The 24,495-nt window shown below is 37.1% G+C and overlaps 1 protein-coding gene across 3 annotated transcripts in view; it reads right to left on the bottom strand.

The window, feature by feature from the left end:
* Positions 1-24,495, bottom strand: part of Taf3 (TATA-box binding protein associated factor 3) — a 131,003-nt gene that overhangs the window by 74,030 nt on the left and 32,478 nt on the right. Inside the window, exon 1 of one of the 3 annotated variants that reach the window (XM_048367918.1) lies at positions 6,274-6,945. The exons of the other annotated variants lie outside the window; for them this stretch is intronic. The gene's annotated coding sequence lies outside the window, so the exon portion shown is untranslated. Of the gene's footprint in view, positions 1-6,273; positions 6,946-24,495 lie in introns of those variants that run through there. 3 annotated transcript variants of the gene reach the window in all.

Below are 24,495 nucleotides of genomic sequence, written 5' to 3'. Positions count from 1 at the left end.
GAGCTCAAACTCAGCTTGGGCACTGTTCCTGAGCTTTCTTTGCTCAAGGTTAGTAGCACTCTATCACTTGAGCCATAATTCTACCTCCAGCTTTTTGGTGATTAATCGAACCTAAGAGTCTCATAGACATTTCTGACTGGGCTGGCTTTGAACTACGGTCCTTAGCTCTCAGCCTCCTGAGTAGCTAGGACTGCAGACATGAGCCACTAGCACCCAGCTAAGTCTGGACTCTTGATGACATTGCTGAGTCCCTGTGTCAATTTGGGGAACACTAATTCTTGATTCCTGGTTAGATGAAAAATATCATTACTATTTGACATATTTGAGTGTTCTAGAACTGAAAACATACAGTTAATACAGAAAGGCTAAAAGACAAAAATCAAGAAAAGTTTTTAGAAAGAATAAAATTAAGGGCTGGGGATATAGCCTAGTGGCAAGAGTGCCTGCCTCGGATACACGAGGCCCTAGGTTCAATTCCCCAGCACCACATATACAGAAAACGGCCAGAAGCGGCGCTGTGGCTCAAGTGGCAGAGCGCTAGCCTTGAGCGGGAAGAAGCCAGGGACAGTGCTCAGGCCCTGAGTCCAAGGCCCAGGACTGGCCAAAAAAAAAAGAATAAAATTAAAATAAGAAAATTCTAAGAACAAGAGGGTAGGAATTATTAAATAAAAACAGCCCCCTGGCTGCTCAGTGGTACAATGACTGGAAAAGAAACCCCCCACACATTAAAAGAAAACCACAACTAATAGAAAAAAATTAAATTTGTTCTAAAGGGAAGAATCAAAATTTGAAATACAGAAAACATATGATTGGGACCAGAACAGTTTATTATTAAATGTGAAAAGATCATGAGACAACTCAAAGTTCCACAGAAACATAAGTATTAGTCCACAATTCTTTATTCAGTGCAATGATGTAAGGTAGGCAGAATTCCAAGAATGGAGCCCAGTGTCCCTTGACTGGTATATAATAGCCCCTTTCCCTCTGAATGTGTCATGATTATGAGAAGATAATGAGATATTACTCCTTCAATTATACAACAGGAAGACTTAGCCAAGCAGGCTTTATCTTAACACATGAAAAGCTGAAGATTGGCTAACAGCAGAAAAGGAAGTTGGGGATTCATAAAAAGAGTATTTGGTGGGTCATTACTGTCTTAAGAATGGTGAGAAGCACACGGTAAAGAATATGGGCAGCTGCTAAGAACTGAGAGGTCCTGGGCTAACGGTAGCTAGAACAGGGACCCACACAAGCAGATGCCAGGAAGAAAAATCTACAATAAAGAAAAGGGCCCAGCTGTACTTGGCCAAAATCTGATCTTACACTTCTTTAAGGACAGATTCCAGTAGAGCTGCACTGAAATTGTAACCTATAGAAATTGGGAGAATTAATGTTGTGCTAAGATGATAAGTTTATGGTGACTTGTTATACAGTAGTAGAAAACAAATATCTCATTAGTCAAGTATTTTGCTGTTATAATATACTCTTCTTTCCCTAAAAGCTCAATATTGGAAGGGAAAAAGAGATGATTTACTTTATGAGAGACCTCTCACCTAACTGAAATTTAACTAAATCTGCTCCAAAATGAAATTTTAGAATGAGAGGTGGCTGAGCACAACATGAACGTTATGTTAGAGCCTCAAAACTAGCATGCTGTGATCAAAGGGTTCTCCATTACTCAATGGTTGCCAGGAAGCTAAACATGGTAAGAAATGGTTGGAAAAAGACTCCTCTTTGCCTTCCTGCTTGTATTAAAGATCTCTTCATCTCTTCCAGGTCCTCAGGAATGGTCACACAGGAGAGCATCAGAGCTTGTAACCATTCCCAGAATGAAGAAGCTTTCAGCAAGAATTGCCTCCATCGTCTTCACCACCTCCAACCTCTATTAGCATAACATCAAAAGATACTAAGGGGTACAAATGTAGGTGACTGGGAGGGTAACAAGTTTTCAAAAAGATTTGAGAAAAAGAATACAAAGGGAAGATTATTTTCTTAGAAAATTCGAAGGCTGAAAGAGACTTACCTGGGCTAGAATATGGCCTAGTAGTAGAGTGCTTGCCTCGTATACATGAAACACTGGGTTTGATTCCTCAGCATCACATATATAGAAAAGGCCAGAAGTGGCGCTGTGGCTCAAGTGGCAGAGTGCTAGCCTTGAGCAAAAAGAAGCCAGAGACAGTGCTCAGGCCCTGAGTCCAAGGCCCAGGACTAGAAAAAAAAAAAAAAAAGAAGAAGAAGAAAGGGGCTTCATGTATTCAAGGCAAGCACCCTTGCCACTAGGCCATATTCCCAGCCCCGGGACTTACTTTTTAACCTAACTTTATATCATCGCACAACAGAACTAAATTCTACTTATTCCATTAGAAAGGGTAGGTAAACAAAGCACAATGATCTGTAATAACTAGTTCCAATCACCTTCAGTCACACAGCCCTCTTTTCTTCTATTGCACTTCCTGCTACATCTCTTTGTATGGACTTCACCATTACACACTCCCACATGTTGTCCTGTGGTAGTTGCAGCATTGCTGATTCTTGTCAAGTGAAAACTGAAGTAGGGGTAGGGAAAAAATAGAACCAACACTTGTGAATGTCTATTATATGCCAGAAAAATTATCTCCATTATCTAACATAATTTTCACCTCAACTGTATGAAATCCACACTATTATCTTCATTTCAAAGATGTCAACGTACAGGATCTGTAACGAGCTACCACAATTCATGAAAAAAAAAAGTATGCAACAAGATGCTTCACTCCTTTGCAATTGGAATCATGTTCCAATTTAAGAAGACTCAACATGGAACTCTGCTTTTCAGTGGAAAGGTTAGAGGCTCTAAAATGTTTCAAGAGCTAATGACCCAAAGCTGAATGCAGTTTTAAGGTTCTAGAAAGAAGGAAGTTTTGCTATAGAGCAGAGAAAGAATCTCTAGTGAAAATACCTTCCCTTTCATATTTAAACAGTCTTACTGGGCCTAGACTGAAGCGTATTAAGGAAAATTACTGAAAAGAAAACTCTACTAAAATGGTCTTATCAGATGTTTCATTTTATGTAGTCAATAAATATAAAAACTTCTGTAGAAGATTTTGATATTTGTGGAAAATATTAAATTGATATTGACTGATGGAATAAATGAATAGAAAGCTTAGTTCTTAGGAAATAAGTTCTAATTCAAAACAATCGCTAACAGGAAAATCATTGTTTTATTTTCAGCAGTTCAATGTGCAGTCATCAATCAAGATCATTTAGTCAACTTGTGTACTACACTTGCTAGAGTGGATGGCTACCAATTCTCTGCTTGGGAATTTTTAATGTACTATGTGAAACTTTCTTTTTTCTTTCCTGTGTTTTAGCCTCTGCTGTTACTGTATTTGATTTTGGTACCCTGGGTATTGTATATACGTTTATCTCAATTAGGGAAGGGAAGGGGAACATCAAAATGGTGAGACAAAGGATAAAGGTTTAACCAATGCAATAGCGATACTCACAAAACATTATCTTGGAAATTATGTAAAACTCAGGAGATTGGGTTGAGGGAGAGAAGGTGGGAGAAAAATGAGGGAGGGGGTAACAAGTATGACAAGAAATGTACTCACTACCTTATGTATGTAAATGTAACCCCTCTGTATACCACCTTGACAATAAAATTAAATTAAAAACAAAAGAAAGAAAAAAATTAAACCAGGTCATTGGTATGAGAGTTTGGTATAAGAAACATTGGTTTCTGACAGGTCCCATCACTAGGAGACTGTTATTTGGTTGTTTTGGACTTTTCATACATTTTCTCTACCTTAAATGACAGGTTTTTTCTATTTCTATTTTTTTGCCAGTCCTGGGAACTTGAGCTCAGGGCTGGCACTCTACCACTTGAGCCAAAGCACCACTTCCAGCCTTTTCTGTTTATGTGGTACTGAGGCACCGCACTCAAGGCTTCATGCAAGTACTCTGCCACTAAGCCACACATTACCTGCCCAGCTTTTTTTTTTTTTTTCTTATTTGCTCTCTGCTGACTCTCCCTGTTGACAATAACTCTGGCATTACAGCCAGACTTGGTGGCACAGGCCTATAATCTTGGTATGAGTTTGAGGACAGCCTGGGCTACCTAGTGAGTTTGAGGCCAGATGGGTTAGATAGCAAGACCCTTGTCTCAATCACCTCTCTTCCCTTTAAAAAAGTGCATTGGTTAGGCAGACAAAAAGTTTAAGAACCATGCTACATTCCAAAGTTAAATTACAGAGTAACTATAATGTTGGGCTAGATACAAGTGCTCCTATTAGGATAAGTAACTATAAATTGAATTTACTGTGATACAATATAAAAAGAAAACAGTACATTATACCAGTAAAATATACAATTATTTTGATGATATGGGGTAAAAGATTACAGTTAGGTAATTTTTGTACCTATTTGTAATAGTGACAATATCAGACTAAAAACAGAGAGATTAACTGCTTCTATTTCTCTTTTCTTGTTTAAAAACAGAGTTCTGTTGAGAATTTCTAAATAGACCCGAGTATACAAAAGTATTTTAGAACGTGGTATTTCAATTATAAGGATCAATTTATACAAGAAGGACCCTAATAAGGATTGAGAATATCTGATAAGATGTTGATATGGGCTAACAGAGGTAAAAAGTCAAAGGTGGAAGAGCAGGGGAAAGAGATAACCTTGGTGAAGAGGGATCAGATAGGCTGAGACAATGCTAGATGCCAAGGAATCAATGAGAAGGAATTGGCAATAGTCAAAGCAGAGGATGACCAGGACAGATGTGGCCACAAGAGAGAGAAGTGACAAAAACAATCAATGATATAAAGGAAAACAAGGAACTATAGCAACAAAAGCACAGAGAGAAGACTTGAGTTTGGTATAATAAACAATGGAATCCTGATGGGTCCCAGCACAGGATCTATTATTGTTACTAGATGAAAAACTAGAGCCATCAATCACATTTTCATTTTTTTCATCTTTGTGATGCACATTTCAATTTTTTTTTGTAGTCAGGTAAAACAAAGAAAATACATTATGCTACTTTCTTAAGGAATTTGTATTTGAAAAGAGGAATATATATTATGGGAAGTTAACAGAACTCACCCACACTACATAATCCTCCAAGCCCTGCGATACAGTGTGTGTTAAATTTGCTTACGGATATTTTTAGCTAGTTCAATAATTTATTTAGTTCAATAACTTATTTCTAATAAAATAGATAAAATGTACAGAAAATCCAAAACTCTCCCAGAATAAAAGGGCAAAATAAATATTCAAAATGTATGTCTGAACTGTGTAGCATACAAAGTTGTATACACAGTAACTGCTAACTAAATATTTACTGTAGGTTTGGAACTAATTTTTTAAGAGGAAAATATCCTATCTGCCAATATGAAAATTGGTTATAAGTTAACTATCAGCAAAAGTCATTCATGGTTACACTTTATACACACATTGTACCACCATATAACACTATTGTACTTGAGTTAACAAGCAAAGTCGATACTCTATTTATATTGGCAATGTTCCACAAACAACAAAGCTAAGTCCAGTAGATACAACATTTTCAAAATGCATGTAAACTATTTAGATGAATTCTTTCTGCTGACAATCCCAGGGGACAGAGAAGAAAATGATGTGTTTTGCCCTAAGAGCTGAAAGCTCTCTCGGGAGGTAATTCAATTGAAATTTTTACATTCAGTCTAGCCAGGCAGTGATAAACAGATGCTTAAATTAGCTGTCTTATACCATAATCAAATATCTTAAGAAAAAGTTCCTGACAAAAATATAGAAAATATATACAGAAAATATATATACGGAAAAATATATACGGAAAAGAAGCAACATAAAACAAAAAGACTTCCTGTTATTTTAGAAAAAAAAAGTTATATAATGTCTGTATACCATAAGAAACCACCACAGCTTTTGATATATTTATGATACTGGTTAGTTTAGACCACCACTTTTTAAAATATTAAGCATTTTAAAATATATAATATTTTTTATAATATATTTTATAATATATTTTAAAATATATAATATAATTTGCAGGATTTTTCTTAAATGGATGCATGTACAAAATTTAAATTAATGTCTGTGTCCTTTACTATAAACATTTGTAAACATTTTCTGAAAGTATCTGGAGGAAAAAAAAAAGGAGTAAAATCAAAAGGTTAAAAGAGACTCAACTTTTCTCTTTATCAAAATAAATAAAATTGTAAAATCAGTTTCATAGACAACAACCAAACAATGAGAGATAACTTTATCAAAACCTGTAACCTCCATTACCTGTCTCACTGATTAACTAATGCTCTCCATTTTTTCCTGTCACACAAATCTTTCAACACTTACTGTTAGCTGCAAGTCTGCAGCTAGCAAAGGGCACAGCTGGGCTCCAAGAGTTCTCTACACATGGTATCAACCAGCTGAGCTGTATGCTTACCAAAAATCGGTCTGCTGATCTCAAGCTAGCTTTTGGCAGTTATTCTACTTATGTTACTTACTTAAACACGAACCAAGAAAATATGGGTGCAAAAAGAGACTTGTTTCTAATGAAAACTAAATTGAATGCTTTATATTAGACTAATCACTCGGAAAAGAAAGCCTTACGTCACAGGTGTGAGTAAGCATTTAAAAAAACAAACTGGAAGGATTAAAAGCTTAAAATTGAGAAGGAATCTGTAGCATTTACTTGGTAGGTTTTAAAAATTCTAACTTCACTTGAAAGAATCTGAAATTGGAGATGACAGTTGACATACTATTGTGTTTCATGCAAAAACAGCAAAATTACTCCTGGCTTGGTGTGGCATGTTTGCAACCCAGCGATGAGGAGGTTATGGCAGGAGGAGCATGGATTTGCATCCAGCCAGGGGAGTGTCAAAAAAAAAAAAAAAGAAAAAAGCAGCATGAAATTCCAGTTAGAGAACCAATACTAACAGACATTTACATGTCTTAAAAAAATCCCCTACTTAAACTTTTCTGATTAATGGATCAAGTAGGAGGGGATAAGAGCCCTCCAGTCTACTAAGTGTAGTTGTGTCAAAGTTAACAAATGAATGATAAAATACTGTGTGCTAAAATGCTATGTCCAATATTGAAGCAGGATGCTAAGAATACCAATCTTGGTTTGGGTAGAAGGTGAGGGTGAGAAGAATTGGAAATGAACAGAATCTTATTTACAGGGTTATAGAAGTTTAGTAGGCAGAGGAAACAAAGGAAGGCAGGGAGATCAGGGAGGATTTGTTTTGCTGCAGTTTAGGCGTTGAAAGAGAAAAAGTTCAGGGCAATGATTGAAAGTGAAGCTGGTCAGGAGCTAGTTCATGAAAGGTCTTACCCACCCCGTAACCAAGAGTTGATTTTGAAGATTTATACACAGCAGTAACAACACAGATCTCTAGTTTGGAAATATTGCTCTGGTAGCAGTGGAGAAGATAAGCCAGATGAGGAAGATTCTGGAAGAGTGACTAACTGTAAAAATAGCAATCCAACTTAGAATGGGGCCCAAGGGATTGGAAAAGAAAGTGAATTTCATATTTAGGAGGGAGAACTGATAGAAATTAGGAAGCTCCTGAGAAGAATGTGAAAGAGCCTACATATAAGAAGACTCTATGCTTTTACCATGAGAAACAAGACACGTGATGAAACAAAGAGCCAGGACTTTGGGGAACTACCAGATCAGTGGAAGAAATAATTCTGTCTTGGAAATAATCATCATGAGGTGGAACTAGTCCACTAAGCCAGTGAATGTGACTCTATACCTTACCAAAAGAGGCCAGGATTTCAGGAAGAGATGAGAGGTGTACTTTAGAGAACCGGGTGAAGCATGTTCCCTGGAGCCAGATTGAGTGTGAATCCCAGAACCGCTCTGTGACTATCGGCAAGTTGCTTAACTTCTCTCTGCCTGTTTCCTCATCTGGAACAAAGGTATAGGAGTACTTATCTTCTAGTGCTGTTGCAAAGATTAAATAAGCTGATGTGAAGCAGAGTAGGGCTGGGCATGTACAGTGCACCTCTGTGGGTTAGCTTTTGCTACTGGCTACAATTAAGCTTTCTGTATGGCTGAGATCCTCCAAATGTGGAAAATGATAAGAGGATCAAAGATGAAATTTCAGAAAGACTAAAAATTAAGAAGCAGGAAAGTCAGAGGCAGGAGCTGTCATAGAAGTCAAGAAAAGTATAGAGTTTCAGAGAAAGGAAAGGTCAGTACTGTTGAAGACCACAGAGACAGAAACTTAATAAAATTCTCTGTGTGTGTGTGTGTGTGTGTGTGTGTGTGTGTGTGTGTGTGTGTGTGTGTGTATTTAGCCCTGAGCATTGTCCCTTAACTTTTTCTATACCAGTTGAGCCAGAGCTCCACTTCCAGCCTTCTGGTAGTAGAGATGAATCTCATGAACTTTTCTGCCTGACTTCAAACTGCATCCTTCAGACTTCAGCATCTCAAGCAGCTAAGATTATAGGTATGAGCTACTGGTGCCTGGCTCTAAATAAAATTCTGAGAATGTGGATTAGAACAGGCAGGTAAGAAAATCATTGGGGGGCAGACACTGGGGGCTCACGTATATAATCCTAGCTACAAGGGAGGCTGAGATCCGAGGATCACTGCCAGGGCAAGAAAGTCTGTGAGACTCTTATCTCCAATAAAGTACTCAAAAAAGCCAGAAGCAGAGCTGTGGCGCAAGTGGTAGCACATCAGCCTTGAGCAAAAGAAGCTTAGGGACAGTGCTCAAGCCCATAGTTCAAGACCTAGGATGGGCAAAACAAAAAAACAAACACTCACTGGAGGCCAGCTGCCAGTGGCTCACACCTATATTCCTAGCTACTCAGAAGGCTGAGATCTGAGGATTGGGGTTCAAAGCCAGCCCAGGCAGAAAAGTCCCCATGTTTACCTCCAATTAACTACACAAAAACCAGAAGTGGATCTGTGGCTCAAAGTGGTAGAGTGCTAGGCTTGAGCAAAAGAACTCAGGAACAACACCCAGGACCTGAGTTCAAGCCCCACAACTGACAAAAACAAAAAACAAAACAAAACAAAATCACTGGAAGGCTGATGTGGCTCAATGGCAGAATGCCTGCCTAGCAAGCATGAGGTCCTGAGTTCTAGTATTAAAACCATTCAATCAATGGAGATTTTGATAAAAGCAGGTTTCCTAGAATGGTCCTCAAACTTTTATAATTGCATGTCCCGTGAATGGGAAAAAAAAAAAAAACCTCAACCATTCTATATCTGTACCTTTATTACCTAAGTATCTATATTGCTACCATCAGCTTATCTCTCAAGGCACAATACACACTCAAGAGAATTCATATAGCTGATTAAGAATGTCTAATTTTGGAATAAAGTCCTATTATTCAGAGGAGATGATCTTTTTGAAAGCACATGTGGTTAACAACAACAACATAGCATGTCTGGACCAGGAATTGACATGTAAGTTCTGCCATGTTAATTGTGCTGACTTTATAATTAAAAATAGCATAATCAATCAGGGACAGCACCCAAAGGCTTTTAGGATAGTATCTTTTAAGTCATTTTTTTCTATTTGGTGAGGGTACACATGTTATTCACAACTGTACTTAACTAGCCATGTATAAACCTCTACACATGCTATATACCCTGAAAGCAATCAAACGATCATGGTCAACCCCACATTTCAGATTGTTCAGACTTCTTTAGGAGATGTTATAGACCCTAAGTGACCTAGGCCTATTATTGATGGAAAAAAGGACATCAACATTTAAATGTATTAAAGGTTGATAAAAGTGAAAGTATTAAGGCGTTAGAAAGGAATTTATAAAAATAGAGGTTAAACATTTTCTCCTATGTCAAAGTGGATTGTCTTGTGTGTTCCACTTTAGAAAATCACTGTTAAATAGGTAAAGGAGTTTAAAGTAAGAAAGAAAAGATTTGAACAGTGTTTCAGGAAGCTTAGTTGTAAAAGGAAGAAAGGATGTAGATCTTGGCCTGAAGGAATATCGCCTTAAGAAAAGCTTTCTTCAGATGAGTGAGCTGGAAGCACGTTTGCAGGCACGAGAGAAGAGCCTGGGAGGGGAAGAACTGGAGATGAGAGGTAAGAGATTGCAGAGCAGTGGACTCTAAACAAGGTAGAAGGTCACATTCACTGTGATGACAGATGGTGAGGGGGCCTTCCCAAATATGGATTCAAGAATCTGGAAAGCTCCATTAAAAAAAACAAAAAGCACCTTGAGTTTTTCAGATTTTGCTGGGGCTGGAACCATTGGCCTACAGCTCAGATAAAACATAAGAAACGAACAGGTTTCCAATGCTTCACTCTTTCAACTCTATAATGTACTTTGGTATTCTTTGCTAAGTGACCAATTAAAGTTATAAAGAACTTTAATCATCTAACAGGTATAGTCAGGTACCTTCTCCTCTAATCCTTAACTTTTCTTTTATCACCTCTAATTTCAGCTGGATTGAAAAGCCTTTCCTAGGGTTTGTTCTCAGACTTCAGATGATTCAGCATCAAAACCTTCCCAGGGCTCTTATCTGTTTCAGTCGGGCAGTCAATTCATCTTCCTGAACAGTTCACAGTTATCACTAGGAAAGTCTTATGCTGCATTTTCACCTATGCTGCTCTGAGCTCCTGCGTCCTCTCCCTATAAACAGCAGAAGTGGCGGAAAAGAACGAATAGAGAAATAGGGAGCAACAGAGAAGAACTCTCCAGCCTTCTCACTCTGAAAATAAAGCCCTCACTGACTCTGTGAACAGAAAATGTTCTGTCCACATTAGCAAAACTTAAAATTTCACTCTGGGGTTATGGCTAAATTGTTTTACATTAAATATCAATTCTTTCTGTCACCTAATCTTCCTTAGCAAACCCTTTAACAACAGTATTACTAGTTCATATATCTGCTTTAGAGTCAATTTTCCTAATCTATTTCTTACAAGTTTATATCTCACATAAAACAGAGAACAGACATTTCCAACAAAATTTGAAGATCCTCTTAAAGACGGTATATAAAACAGTTTCAATAAGGATGCTATAGGTACTTTTATAAAGATACTTTAGAAAGAGTATCTTCTATTAATATATGAGTATGACTACATAAGTACTTGATTGAAGGCAGGGATCACACTGTTATGTGTAAAGTGGAAATGAGTATCAGTAGTAAGATGAGGACACAAGAAAGAAAACATTTCGAGGGTATGGGCTAGGCTACAATGTACATGTTATCCATTTAATTTTTAGGACAACCCTATGAGATATTACAGTCTCATCTTACTGACAAGCAAAGTTCCTCTTACAGGGTTAAGTGCATTGGATAGCCATAAAGGAATCAAATCAGATTTTTAAAAAACTGTGTTAGAGACCAAACACAGCGATTGTACACATCAGGCAAGCACTCTTATCACTGAGCTAACCCCTCCCCATTAGAAATTTTAAGCCACATCTCTGAACACAAAATCCATAATTTTCTTTGTTTCTTATATATTAGCTTACAACATATAATAAGAGATAAAAATTAAGGAGAAATATAGGTCTGTAAAGAGAGGAAAAGATGGGAGAAAAAAAAACAAACATTGAGCATCCTAAAAACAGGGGCAGGAAGAGGACCCAGGTTGTACTAGTGCTTTACTGGGGAAGGAGAAAGTTGTACAAATGCTTGATATATGCAATGTGAAGGACTCACCAAAAAGCATCAGCAGGGAATATATGGCCTAGCCAGAGTCCTTCAGACATAAACCATGATCGCAGGTAATCACCAATAATAATGCAGAAGCAAGTACCACTCATGTTCAGCTCATAGCACCTTCATTCCAGAGTAGATGGTGAAGTGAAGGCATTTGCTAACAGGAGAGAACATGTGTGTGCCTATCCCTGGAAGAAAGGAAGGCTGATTATCTGAGGAGAGTGAAGACTGTGTGGGAAGCAGTAGGATCAAAGGCACAAAAAAATTATTTGAATTAGAAACACAATCAAATACAGAAGCAAAGGAGACAATGAATCTGAGGAACAGTCTAATGAGATACGCTGTCTAGAAGGGTAAGTAGATATAAGTGGAAAGAAATTGGGGAGGGCAGAGAACACGACAATGTAGGTAAAATGAGGGAGGGACACTTTTCTGAGTGTACCTTTTTGGTACAGTTCTGACACCTTGGATCTCTCTCTCTCTCTTTCTCTCTCTCTCTCTCTCTCTCTGTCTCTCTCTCTGTCTCTGTCTCTCTGTCTCTCTCTCTCTCTCTCTCTCTCTCATCACAGTAGGGCAAACCCTAAGAAGAAACATATATAAAAATGAATAAGTACAGCTGTGGCTCAAGTGGTATAGTGCTAGCCTTGAGTGAAAAAGTGCAGGAAAAATGCCCAGGTCTTGAGTTCAAGCCTCAGGAATAGCATAAAACAAACAAATCTAACTATATTTGGGTCTCACTATATTTCATCAAATGAATACCAGAACTAAATTGCAGGAAGAGGAAAAGGAAACCCAGCTAACATTTTTTGTGTTTTATATTACATAAAATTTTCCACTTAAGCTAATTTTAAATAGAAAATATCACGTGCACTGAACATTTCCCACAATGTAATTCAGTGGCATTGATTAAACTTACAATGTTGTGTGACCTAGTATCAAAACTTTTCATCCCCATACAGGAACTCCAGAGCTCCTCTTACTTCTTCCCCACTTGAGCCCTTTAAAGAATTTTAACACAAAACTTTGCCTAGACAGTAATCCCCCCTTATCCATAGTTTCACCTTCTATCAGTTCAGTTATTCATGGATTCCAAGTACTAGAAAACCCTGCAAATAAACAATTCATAAGTTTTAAATTGCACATTGTTCTGATAGGGCGATGGAATCTTGTACCATCCCACCCGGTCCTGCCCAGGACATAAATCATCCCTTTGTCCAGCAGAGTCAGGCTGTATATACTGCTTGCCAGATAGTCCCCAAGTAGCTGCTACCCGTGCCCATTAGTCACTTAGTAGCCCTGTTAGTTATCAGATCCACTGCAGTGCTATCGCATTGCCTGTGTGCAAGTGACCCTTATTTTACTCAATAATGGCCCCAAACCACAAGAGTAGTGATGCTAGCAATTCAGATATGCCAAAGAGAAGGCATAAAGTGCACCCTTTAAGGGAAAAGGGGGAAGGTTCTTGACTTAAAAAATTTATTTATGCCAAAGTTGCTAAGATTCACATAGGAACAAATCTATTTAGGAAAAAGAAAAACATGGTAGTTTTGCCTGTGCTCCCCAAATGGCAAAAGTTAAAGGTCATAGTGTGTGGTAAGTCCTTTGTAAAGACTGTAAAGGTGTTAAGTTATAGAGTTCAGTCCTCTACAGTTTCAGGCATCCAGTGAGGGTCTCATAATGTAGACCCTGAAGATAAAGGGGCACTGCTATAATACCTTCCAACTAAAGATGAACAAAACACAACAAACTGTGAATAAAATTACAACACTAGATGTACTCTGGTAAGTGCTGGTAATTCTAAAATGGCTTTCTGCATATTCTAGAGTTAAGAAAAAAAAAACCAACAACCAACAAACTCGAGTTGTGTCAACATGCACTAGTGCTTTTAATATAAAGTGATAATTCTGGAACTAAAGATAGATGTATACATATACATATATATACATATATATGTATTTCTTGCTACTGCTAAGAAGAACTAAAAGTGGTGGCTCTCGAGTAGCAATGACTAGTCCAAGTGTCTAGATTTGGGGATTCAAAATTCTGTTCTTCAAAAGTAGAGCCTTCAAAAGTAGGGCACCAGGGACAGAGCTGGGAAGGCCAAAAGATAAGAAGTGCTCACAGAACTATGAGCTCATGGGGAAGGACACAAAGGAGTTTGAGGGGGACTCCACAGATGAGACCAACAACTCAAGCACCGAAACCAATAGTGACAGTTATGCAGTACAAGACAGACCCAGAAGCATATACATCTTGTCAATATACTGATAAAGAAGTGAGGGAAAAGGTGTATTATCAGTAGTGCATCAGTAACAACTAATACCCAAGGCAGCTAACTTATAAAGAGAAAGGTTTAGTTAGCTCAATTTTGGAGGTTCAATGTTCATGTTTGGGCTAGGGAGATCAGTGATTTGACACCTTATAAGGGTGGAGGATGGTGGCATAGGATGGGAGGGAGGTGCAGGGAGAGAGGGAAGGAGAGAGAGACAGACAGTACAAACACATTGAGGCCAGGCTTGCTAATAAAACAATAACAATTGTGTGTGTGTGTGTGAGTGTGTGTGTGTGTGCGCGCGCACACGCGCCACTACTGGGACTGAACTTACAGCTTTACACTCTTATACTCTCCCTTAACTTTTTCCATTTATGGCTAGTATTCTGTCACTTGAGTCATGTCCTCACTTCCTTTTTTATTTTTATTTTTTGCGGGTTAACTGGATATAAGAATCTTGCAGATTTTTTCCTGCCCAGGGTAGCTACAAATGAACCACTGCTATCCTCAGTTCTCAGCCTTCTGAGAAGCTAGGATTATAGGCATGACTACTAGTGTCCAGCTAACGCCCCTTTAGCAGGAACTCATGGCCACACTGAACTACCTCATGCACTAATGACTTAAAAACCTCCAATAGGTCCAACTTTCCAAAGATTCCAACCCCCACAAAACAACACATCATAATGGACTACTGGGAGTGGCTGAGACCATACCCATAAACAAAAGCTTTCCTTACAGTAGAGTGCCAACTAATAAAGGTAGAGGGAAGGATGGATTAGAAACTTACCATACAGTTGCTGATCTACCACAGTGGCAGAGAGTTTGTCTCATATAAAAGAGGCCCTGGATTGGAGCCCCAGTACATCGGGAGAAAACAGAAAGATTTACCATCCAGAAACTATTAGTAATAACTAACCCAAGTAAAAACCATGTGTATGTTGAAATTAGCAGGGAAAATTCTGAAAAGAAGCATTTCCTTATCAGATAGTTATGGCAAAAAAGAAATAACATCTTGATGGAACAACAACCAGGTTGCAGACATCACCTAGCTCAAGCAAAATTACCATTAAATCAATACCATGAGCGGCTCTTATGGTGTTGAAAAGCACTGGGAGAAAGATCACCACTACTTCTATGTAATTCTGACAAAAACAATGTGAATTTTATGGGAAAATATCAGATGTAACTGAAACAGATGGGCACTGTACTAGTTCTCTTCCAAGTGGCAAAGTCATGAAGGGTAAAGACAGAATGAGCAACTGTTCTAGACTGGAGAACTAAAGCAATATGCAACATGGGAATCCAAGCACAGCACAATACCCACTTTCCAGCAGAGGACATTATGGGGACACCTGATATAACCTAAATATGGTCTGTAGATTCAATAATAGCATTGCTAATGCTTTAGAAGGATAACAGCACTGTTACAGGTGAGAAGCCCTTCATTTAGAAAATACATGCTGCAGTATTTATGGGAAAAGGCATTTCAAACCCAGTTGAAAAAAAAATAACATCTACAGAAATAGAAAAAAAAAAAAAGGCAGACATATTGATTTTTTTTTAAGGCAGAGGTAAAGTACTAACTTTTGGGGAATTGAGCGAAAGAATAGCAGAATTCTTTGGGCTTATTTTTTTCTATTTTATAATTAGAAAAAGTAGATGAAAATAATTTGTTGTATTAACCTAGCCACTGCTTAATACCTTCTGCAAGACCTTTATCAAGCATGACCCAGGCAAGCTTGCACGTGACCAGTGCTACCTCAGTACTCACCCACTACTTTCTGATAAGCGCTTTCCACCTTTATGCATATGATGTCAGACAATGAACACTGAGTCCAAATCTATTCTATTCTATTTTTCATCCATCAAATTTCCATGCCTTTTCCTGTGGGTGAAATGATTCCCTAAGACTTTTCAAAGACTTTCTACCATCGTTAAGATTTAATGATAACAAATTCTTTTTTGGTAAGGAATGGATTTTTCCCATTTTCATTTCTTGCTTCTGAGGATTCCTTTCTCATCCCTGTAACAATATTATTTCCTCTGCTGTAAAATGAGGCAGATTGAACAGATGACCTCTATGAGTCTATCAGGAAACGGTGAGTTATTAGAGGCAAGGACTGTGGAGTACCCGGATAGCCATTTGTGACGTATATCATAAATGCAGAATATAGGTATCGGAGTGATTCACGTGCAAGCCAAATGTCCTGAGACCACTGCTTCTCCAATAGTGTCAAGAAACAGCTCTTTGCATATGCCACAGGTGAAAAGACCACAAAAAATTTCTGTAAGAAAATACCTTTATTTTTCTAACTGATTCCCTGTAATCCAGTAAAATATATATTGTGAAAAGTCAGGAAAGAGCTGTGTTTGTGAAAACTTGCATATAATTCAAATCTGCTTGGTTTACAGTTATGAAATCATTGTAGCTGTCCAACCAAAACCTGTTGAAATGAACTTAGCACTTCCTTACATTATTCATTCTGGGACACACCTGCGAATTTACAGGAACAGCCAGCTGACCAACATCTATCCAATATAAATAGGACTCTAATGATAATAGCTCTTCTTAAGATGAAGAAAAATGCAATCCTGTTCTTATTTTTGTTTTTCCTTTAAATGAGTCAATAAGAAAGCAAACAACTTATCCAGATTTATACAGTGAATTAGACTTAAAGTTGAAATGGGCAGGAGCCCCTCTCAGACTCAACCACTCCCTAAGCAATCACCAGCCAGTCCTTCACTGGCAAAGCACTGCTCAGGCCTGGGTCCTCTTACCCAACTTGATGTCTGAAGAAACACCTGATTTCAACTGCATGAAATTGAAGATCTTTACTTCATTGCTGCATAGTATTTCACAACACCTTTGTCTACTGTATTGCTAATAGGTCTCTGGACCTGTTGTTTGTTTGTTTGCTAGTCCTGAGGCCTGAACTCAGGGCCTGAGCATTCTCCCTGGCATTTTTTGCTCAAGGCCAGCACTCACTTGAGCCACAGCGCCACTTCTGGCTTTTTCTGTTTATGTGGTGCTAAGGAATCGAACCCAGGGCTTCATGCATGCTAGGCAAGCACTCTACCGCTATGCCACATTCCCAGCGCTGGATCTGTTTTTGTATTTATAACTTTATATTTCTTTCTTTAAAAAGACTTCCAAAATTGCTTTAGGCCTTGTAAACATTATGATCTGCTCCTGGGCACATACATGAAATCAAATACCACATATCTCCCCTCCCCTTCCTTTTGCACAATCCTCCTGCCTCAGTGTCTTGAATTCTGGGATACATGCATACATCAGCACAGCAATCCATTTGTTATTTCTGAAATGATATTTTAGAACAATGTGTAGTACACGAAGGTCAGATGAGTAGTATTTGTCACATATCATCATGTGTAGCAGTGACACAATGAATGTACTTAAATGTACACAGGACAGATTTCAAACTGGAAAGTGCAAGTCTACGCAAAGGACATGTGACATAGAAGGTGAGAGATTTTCAATTTGAATTGTCACTGCAGCATAAGAACTACCTCTGGCTACTCCTTTTCCAAAACAAGGAAAGTGGTATACAAGGGGTACTCAAAGGAGGCAGGCATATTTGTCCTATGTTTAAAATGGATTAAGAGCCAAGAAAGCATTTTCTATCTCTATCTCTGTCACTACTAAGCTTTTAATACCTTGGTCAAGTCATGATGGGCCTCAGTTGCTTTATTTTTTAAATATTTGGGTGGTAATGTCAGAGGCCACCTCAGCTATGAGACAATAGTAAAGAGAAACGTTTATATTGTTTATTTTTACTACAGTAGCATTTTAACACTACATTATGCCATGCTCTCATTACAGTCTCACTCACATTCCAAATATTTAGAAATTAAATAAACAGAGAACTTTTACCTTAATTTCTTCTGTCTTAAAGAATTAAGCAAGAAACTACACCTTTTTTAAACATTTGCAGGGCTAAAATATGTTACTTATTTTAGCCAAGGCTTTTGTTGTTTTTTGTTTTATTTTTTAAACAACACAGGGGGATTACTGATGTGAAATATATTCCAATAGGAAAGGAACATGAAAGCTTCTAGCTATCTCCTCTCTGTCCTCCCCACCTTAGTCCCTAATGATGACTCCTAAAGTCACACTCAAATTATCTTTTGCGAAATGAGGGAATCAGAGACTGGCAAATATACCACTTAGTTGTTACACGACAGGAACCCACCGGTAGATGGTAAAACACTTAAGAATCCAGGAAAAACAGCAACAGGGTGAAAAATAAACGTCAGATGTGGAATCCTCACTTAAAAAACTAGTGAGCCAATGGAAAAGTGAACAATAAGGGTACAGGAAGTGCAAAGAGAGACTTGAAAACCAGGATGGCAGTTTTATTTAGATTTGCTAAAAGATAAAGGAAGCAAATCAAACCAAAGTAAAAGTGGTAGGCTGAGCCCTGTTCCTATTTCCAGCACAGGGAAAAAGTCTGGAAGAAGCGCCTCACAATCCCCTAAGTTGAAGCAATCTACCTGGGGAGGGAAACGGAGTTTCACTAGGTAGGGGGAAAATGCACTGAGGAAGATTGAAGTAGAAATAGCGGTGTGGCCTTGCTCTGCATTCTTAGGATAATATATCTACTTTCAAATAAGCTGATGGGATGCAGAATATATAACAATTCTCACCTATAGCTTTGTATTCAGCTGCCACAAAGTGTGAATGTGTCATACCTTCTTTCTTTCCCCTCTGGGGATAATCAAATTTCAGTAGCTAGTGCTGCTAGAACTAACTTCTATAAACTCAATGCTTATGAAACAGGAGAAATTTTTAGGATACACATCCTAACATATCTGCACCTGGCCCATTTCATTCAAAATAAATTATCTGTCTACATGAGATCCTAATCAAATTGAGAAAAACAGGTCCACAGACTAGAACATGGAGACACTATAACAAGAAGCTAAAGTAGTGTGTTTAGGCAACAATGACATATTTTAAAATTAAAAACAAACAAACTTTACACTATCATCAGGAACTCAACCCTAAACAGTGGCTTCATCTTTGTCTTATTAGAATTTTCTACAGTGATTACTCAGCAATAAGAAAAGAAAAACATAAAGGCACACATATATATACTCCATTAGCACATGTCACACTTTTTTGGGTCATTATTTGTCTTCTTTTATTATACAGAAAGGAGAACAAACTTTGTTTTTGCAAATAAACAATTAAAACATTTGCCAGTATGAGATTACCATCATTTGCACGGACTTCATCATTAAAATTATTTCTATAAGAAAAACAACTTTTTAATTTGCTTCTATAAAGTCCTTCTGATTAAAGTAGAACTAAAATGTTTTTTTATGAAAACTTGCCATGTTTTGCAATGCACTCTTTTGCTCATCAAAAAAAATTGTTCCTTTTTTACTTTTATTAAGAACCTAGACACCAGAGACCTTTGGGGGAGGGTTAAATTGACTAAACTAAATATATTTTTAAAGGACCACTGTTCTATTTTTAAAGCCCTACTTTTCTTAATTTTGCACTCTGCCTGCCACACAAAGACAACTTTTGAAAAGAGACTGTCACCTATCTTTCATGCTCAGCTCGCTGTCGGCAGCAGCAGCCTTCATACCTGCTCCAGCCGCTGGCTTTCACAGTGCAACTTTACGTACCTTCCCTCACCTTTTCTTTTCCCTTTCTTATTTAGAGCACAGTCTACTGTAGTCGAGCGATCAAATAAACTGACCTAATAGTGAGGAGAAACTGGCATATCTCAGCCCGAAAAAGAAGCGGCCAAGTCACTGGAAATATAGACCCATACTATAAAGATTAATAAATGTAAAGTGCAAAGATCATAATTTATAGGAGCTTTTCAAAAAGTATGTTTACAATTTCCAGCAATAGTGCCATCACATTACATGGTTAAATAAACAAAGTATGAAGTAGTGAGAAAGAATAAAAAAAAGACAAGACAATTGGGATAGCAAAAGATTTTTGTCATTTATTGTCCTAAAAAATTACTGATAAAACATAAGATCAAATTAAAATTGGTTTCAGTCTTCTTATTTCAACGATGAAGTTTAAAAATAAGAAAACTCCATTTAGAAACAAGGAAAACTTACAAATGGATGTCCTCCTGAGTATGAAGGGAAAAGAGCATTTTAGGAAAATTAAAAAGCATAAGGGCATACAGGCACAGCAAACTCCAGACTAGCAGACTATGAAGTTTAGGATTTCTTTTTAAAAGCTGAAAAAGTAGAATATCATGAGTTGAATACATTATTTCTAGAGTGTATGTATTTTTGAGTTAGGTGGTGTTTGTAGGTAAAAAATTGGAAATCTGTTCCTACGAAGATAAACCCAACCTACACAACTCATACCATGGCATTATCCACACAAGGTAAAAACAATAACAAAAAACACAAAACATTTTAAAGTCCATATTTCTAATTTGTTCATAAACATAAACCATTAAAGTATTCCTTTTCACTAAAAGTCAAAAGTCAATGACTATGACTCTCTTTTGACTTTAATATTTATCCATATTAGAACAGGAATTCTAAGATAATGAAAGTCACCCCAGCTCTTGAGAAGTATAAGATGTCTTTTTCATGCTATCATTTCCCAATCAAGGAAGGAGACATTTTGATTCACGTGGCAAAGCCTACAGGTAAAAACTATACAGTATCAAAAAAATGATCTCAACAAGTAAACTCAAGTTCTGTTTGTGCACCTTTTCTTAAAAGAAAGTAGTCTGTAAGACTGATCAACACAGGTTTGCCTAGAGCAATTAATCATTTCCAACTTTTACCTGTTTCTCTACTCTTTTTTAAAACATACGTAAAATTGGCTGCACTCTTTAGCTTGATTCAAATAAATGATAACAATAAGAGGCATATTTTATATAACACACTCACAGCTTTAAAAATTCATTAGGAGCCTGGCAATGGTATTTTCTGTGCATTTTACTATTACCTATTGATCCTAATGCACTTGAGTTATCTGTAGAGATAAACTTATCTTGACCTTGCTGAGTACAGATAGCCCAGGCTAGAACCTAGGTGGCTTCTCTAGGGGAAACCCAGCCATAATCTAAATTACCACAACACAGGGATATAAGGGCTTCAATGTTCTCAGTTTGGTAGTAAGAAAGGAGAAAAAAATGTTTTATACCTATAGGTAATTAGCATTAATATTCCCAATTTTAACCAAGAAACTAGCACAGCCTCAGTGGTAGTTTTGTTCAAAGCACCTGCCCCATCTGTCCTCCAGTACAAAAAGCACAAAGAAGAATGGATTAACATGATAAAGAGGAGAACCCAGAATACCTTATTTTAGAGAAACTGAAAAAAACCCACCACCAACAACAAACCAGAAAGAGCTCTTAAGATGCACTTAAATTTTAGCTCCTCTAAATTGTTCTAAAATTACACCTCCAGTGACTGATGCATAAAAGATTTCTAAATGCTTTTCTTAAGTTACAAGATAGCATCCCAGAAAATTTTATTCTTCTCTCAAATTTTAATCTTACCTTTTCATTAAAGTAAATAGCTAAAGTTGCTAAATTTAGCTTCCTTAATCTGTAAGATAGAAAGTGACCAAATAAAAGCCCCTCTAAACCTTTTAAGTAAAAGCATGTTTGGAGGCAGATTTATCAATTCCAAAAGTCAGTTGGACTTTATTTAGACTATTTCAAAAAGTTTTTTTTAAACTTCTTTAAGAAAATGCTAATTGCCCAATTTTACATGGCTAACAATTAAAGGATTAAGCATTAAAAGTTCTGATTCTCAAATAATTTTCTTCCACAAATATTAGAGCATAGACTAAAGTTAGTTTCAAAACATACAGATCTTTAGTTTTAAAAACTGTAAGAATATTTTATGATTTATTTTAAAAATATGATTTCTGTTTATTTTCAAACTATGCACAGAGACTTTGGGATCTGTGCATAAATCATCCTTCATGAATTATACTTTTGACAACTTAAAGTCAGGCTTAGATTCTCTCTCAGCTCTCTGCTCCAAACACTTCTGAAAGTGGCCAGACGATGAATGTAGCTTTCATGCCGTTTAACGTGACTTTTAGGTTCTTTTAAGTAGTATAACTAATTGTTCTTTATCATTCATGATTTTAGTAGTTTGATATCTGTATCAGTATTGCATGATTTTAAGAAAGCATGAAAAAGAAATTGAATAGGGAATTTGCTAAGTAGATCAGTGGTTTTCTTAAGCACTATACTAATGCTGATACATTTAAAAAAATGCTACAGGAATTAATTGTCCTCTATTATTATTCAGGGCACCTGAACACAAGATATTATTACTATGGCACATTAACTCTGCTATTTTTCAAGACAGAACCAAGAATGTTAAACGTTCACTACTGAATAATTCGCTCGAAGCACCTAAATGAAACATACTCTAATTTTATATATTTCCATCTACAGAATTGCTTAGTGCTGATAAACAGCAATATAACTTTCTATATTTTAATAGACAACAGTTTGGGCATTGGTTATAGACGAACACAGACTAAAAAAAAAAAAAAAAGAACACCATCCACAAACTCTGCCACAAAGAATAAGGCTCGATTGCTAATTATACAGGGAACTGATTTTAATTACACTGAGAATATTGCTTTTAAAAACACTTTCCAAATTGCAAAGGCAGAAGAGTTAGCCGATCAATAAAGCACTTCTACCACGTTACAACAGTGCCCTCTACTGGTATGTAAAAAGCTCTGCGGGTAAAAATAGGACATTTTCTTAGGAAAGAAAACCAAGAACAAACTTTATGGAAATCTTGCTGCCTTTTTAAATGGAAATGATGAAGGGCTCACTTTAAACCTAAACCAATACTTAACTTGACATTTGAAAAGCTTCCTGGTGAAATTTACAGTTGTGAAATAACCAATATAGTTTCCAAACATGTACCATCTGACTAAAAGATTAACCATGTTTAAGTGATAAATAAATATTAGAACTCTCTGGATTAGTCATTATTTTCTTAATCTAAAATTCAGATATTTACTAAATCTCATTCATTAAATGCAAGAATTTTTATTTCTTAGCCTATCATACATCATTATCAATGTCAAAACAGCAAGTTATTCAAAATCAATTTAGGGGGCTAGGAATGTGGCCTAGTAGTAGAGTGCTTGCCTAGCATGGGTTCGATTCCTCAGTACCACTTATTTAGAAAAAGCCAGAAATGGGGCTGTGGCTCAAGTAGTAGAGTGCTAGCCTTGAGCAAAAAGAAGCCAGGGACAGTGTTCAGGCCCTGAGTTCAAGCCCCAGGACTGGCAAAAAAAAAAAAAACAAAAAAAAAACAAAAAACCAAAAACAAAAGAAAACACCAAAATCAATGTTTTGAATTTGCAAGAATTTTGTAAACCCAATAAATATTTCTGTAAGACTATCTTTGGTCTCGGCAACAACCACCAAGGTGTGCTCAACAGACAGTAACAAGAACAGTAACAGGAACAAAATCACCATTTACAAGAACTCACAATACTGTCAATATTGCATTGTTCTCCCCCATCAATGGTGGGCCTACACACTATCCCTGAGCTCTTTTCCTAAGGCTAGTGCTGCTCTACCACTCTGAGCTGCAGTGCCACTTTCAGCTTTTGAGTGGTTAATTGGAGATTAAAGTCCCAGGGCATTTTTCCACCTGAGCTAGCTTTGAACCATGATCTTCAGATCTCAGCCTCGGGAGTAGTTACAGGCATGAGCCACCTGCACCCAGCACTGACATGCATTTTAAAAGCTTTGAACTCTATACTGTAACACAGGAATTTTTTAACTAAAAATTACAAGCAGGGGAGGGTATGGCTCGTGTGGTAGAGCACTTGCCCAGAAGGCATGAGGAACTGAGTTGGATCCCCAGTACCTACCTTGAAAAGAACAACTGCAAGCAAACATATTAAAAAATGGACTTCAATGTATTCCTATATTGCTATTTACTGTTTAGACTTAGCAGAAAACTTTGTTACCTTTCTACATATATAATATGTATTATACAAGTTATAAATAATACATATTATTAGAGTTATATATATATTATTTGTATCACAGATAGAGGTCTTAAATCCAAGAAATTTTACTTTCAAAAACTGTACAGGAACTTTATAACTGTATAGGAAAACGTTTGTCTTATATAACATGAAACTGAGCTTCAAGAAAGGTAATAATTACATTCTTTCAGCATCCTAAATAAGGGGGGTTGGGGAGGACTAGTAGAGGAAAAGATCAAAAACAGAGAGGCCACAGCAGGAAATGCCAGGCAAGAGGGTAAAGTCTTAGGGTAGGAAGGTGCTGGGACAGCCAAGGAAAGGACTTGAGAAATAGAGAGAGGAGGAAGAATCAAAGCAGAAGTGTGTCAAGTTTTACAGCTGGTTCCATAAGGGCCAAAAACTTTCAAGCGAGAAGCTTGGTGATGGTTTAACAAGTTACCATCCTGACTCTTCGCCATCAATAATCATATTTCCAATTTATTAGGGAAAGATCAATGGAAAGATGAAACTTACATTTAAATACTTGTTTTACAATGAAATACCTGAAAGCATTTTTTATTAGGAGAGAATAATGCACACACAAAAAAATAT

Source organism: Perognathus longimembris, chromosome 18 (genome assembly GCF_023159225.1).
Source record: "Perognathus longimembris pacificus isolate PPM17 chromosome 18, ASM2315922v1, whole genome shotgun sequence".
In the NCBI taxonomy this organism is placed as follows: Eukaryota; Metazoa; Chordata; class Mammalia; order Rodentia; family Heteromyidae; genus Perognathus; species Perognathus longimembris.
The sequence above is the reverse complement of the archived record's forward strand: the minus strand, read 5'-3'. Positions and strand labels throughout refer to the sequence as shown.